Genomic DNA, 2,859 nt, shown 5'->3' on the forward strand with positions numbered 1-2,859 from the left:
ACTTATTTTTTATTGGTATTCAATTTGCCAACATATAGAATAACACCCAGTGCTCATCTCGTCAAAGTGCCCACCTCAGTGCCCGTCACCCAGTCACCCCCCCTCCCCGCCCACTTATGCTTCCACCACCCCTAGTTTGTTTCCCAGAGTTAAGAGTCTTTCATGTTCTGTCTCCCTTTCTGATATTTCCCACTTATTTTTCTCCTTTCCCCTTTATTCCCTTTCATTACTTTTTAATTCCCCAAATGAATGAGATGGCGGGCGTAGCACAAAATGGAGTTAGTCCTGCTCTGCTTGTCCAGGGGTAGGGGATTTTTGTTAAATTTCCTGGGTCCCACAATCAATAGGCAGATTATCTAAGAAAATCAGTAAGGAAACAATGGCTTTGAATGACACACTGGACCAGATGGACTTCAGGGATATATTCCATCTTAAAGTAGTAGAATACACATCTTTTCGTAGATGGCTTTTAAGATGCTGAGGAATGTTCCCTCTACCCCTACACTCTGAAGAGTTTTGATCAGAAATGGATGCTGTATTTTGTCAAATGCTTTCTCTGCATCTATTGAGAGGATCCTATGGTTCTCGGTTTTTCTCTTGCTGATATGATGAATCACATTGATTGTTTTACGACTGTTGAACCAGGCTTGTGTCCCGAGAATAAATCCTACTTGGTCATGGTGAATACTTTTCTTAATGTATTGTTGGATCCTATTGGCTAGTATCTTGTTGAGAATTTTTGCATCCATCTTCATCAGGGATATTGGTCTAAAATTCTCCTTTTTGGCGGGGTCTTTGTCTGGTTTTGGAATTAAGGTGATGCTGGCCTCATAGAACGAGTTTGGAAGTATTCCATCTCTTTCCGAACAACTTTTGTAGAATAGGTATGGTTTCTTTTTTAAATGTTTGATAGAATTCCCCTGGGAAGCCATCTGGCCCTGGACTTTTGTGTCTTGGGAGGTTTTTGATGACCTCCTGGTTATTGGCCTGTTCAGGTTTTCTATTTCTTCCTGTTCCAGTGTTGGTAGTTTGTGGCTTTCCAGAAATGCGTCCATTTTTTTAGATTGCCTAATTTATTGGCGTATAGCTGTTGATAGTATGTTTTTAAAATCGTTTGTATTTCCTTGGTGTTGGTAGTGATCTCTCCTTTCTCATTCATGATTTTATTAATTTGAGTCTTTTCTCTCTTCTTTTTAATAAGGCTGACTAATGGTTTATCCATCATATTAATTCTTTCAAAGAACAAACTCCTGGTTTGTTGATCTGTTCCACAGTTTCTTCTGGCCTCTATTCATTGAGTTCTGCTCAAATCTTTATTAACTGTCTTTTTCTGCTGGGTGTAGGATCTATTTGCTGTTTTTTCTCCAGCTCCATTAGGTGCAATGTTAGCCTTTTGTATTTGAGTTCTTTCCAGTTTTGAATGGATGTTGTATTGCGATGTATGTCCCCCTCAGGACTGCTTTTGCTGCATCCCAAATATTTTGAATGGTTATATCTTTATTCTCATTAGTTTCCATGAATCTCTTTAATTCTTCCTTAATTTCCTGGTTGACCCTTTCATCTTTCAGCAGGATGGTCTTTAACCTCCACGTGTTTGAATTTCTTTCAAATTTTTTCTTGTGGTTTAGTTCTAGTTTCAAAGCATTATGCACTGAAAATATGCGGGGATGATCCCAATCTTTTGGTATTGGTTAAGACCTGATTTGTGACCCAGTATGTGGTCTATTCTGGAGAAAGTTCCATGTGCACTTGAGAAGAATGTGTATTCAGTTGAGTTTGGATGTAAAGTTCTGTAGATATCTGTGAAATCCATCTGGTCCAGTTGTATCATTTAAAGCTCTTGTTTCTTTGGAGAAGTTGTGCTTCGAATATCTGTCAATACAGAAAGTGGCCGTGTTCAAGTCTACCAGTATAAGTGTATTATCTAATAGTGTCTTAACTTTGGTTAATAATTGATTGATACACTGGCAGCTGTCACTTAGGAGCATGGATATTCATGATTGTTAAGTCCTCTTGTTGGATGGATCCTTTAAGTATGATATAATGTCCCTCTTCATCTCTTACTACAGTCTTTGGGATAAACTTTAATTTATCTGATATGAGGATGGCTACCCCTGCCTTTCTTTTGAGGATCATTTGAATGGTAAATGGTTCTCCAATCTCTTATTTTCAGGCTGTAGGTGTCTTTATGTCTAAAATGAGTCTCTTATAGACAGAAAATAGATGGGTCTTGCTTTTTTTATCCAGTCTGAAACCCTGAGCCTTTTGATGGGATCAAGTCCATTCACGTTCAGAGTTACTGAGATATGAATTTAGTGTCATCATAATACTTATTCAATCCATGTTTTTGTGGATTGTTTCCTTGGACTTCTGTTTCTTTTACAGAGTCCTCCTTAATATTTCTTCAGAGCTTGGCTTGGTGGTCACATATTCTTTCAATTTCTGCTGATCTTGGAAGCTCTTTATCTCTCCTTCTATTCTGAATGAGAGCCTTGCTGGATAAAGTATTCTTGGCTGCATGTTCTTCTCATTCAGTACCCTGAATATATCCTGCCAGCCATTTCTGGCCTGCCAGGTCTCTGTGGAGAGGTCTGCTGTTAACCTAATGCTTCTCCACATAAAGGTTAGCGATCCCTTGTCTCCTGCAGCTTTAAGGATCTTCTCTTTATCTTGGAATATGCAAGCTTCCTATTAAATGTCGAGGTGTTGAGCCGTTTTTTATTGATTTTAGGGGGCAATCTCTCTATCTCCTGGATCTGAATATCTGTTTCCCTTCCCAAGTTAGGGATTTTCTCAGCTATGATTTGTTCAAATACATATTCTGGACCTCTGTCCCTTTCAGTGCCCTCGGGAACCCCA

This window comes from Canis lupus, chromosome 14, assembly GCF_011100685.1.
Source record: "Canis lupus familiaris isolate Mischka breed German Shepherd chromosome 14, alternate assembly UU_Cfam_GSD_1.0, whole genome shotgun sequence".
In the NCBI taxonomy this organism is placed as follows: domain Eukaryota; kingdom Metazoa; phylum Chordata; class Mammalia; order Carnivora; family Canidae; genus Canis; species Canis lupus.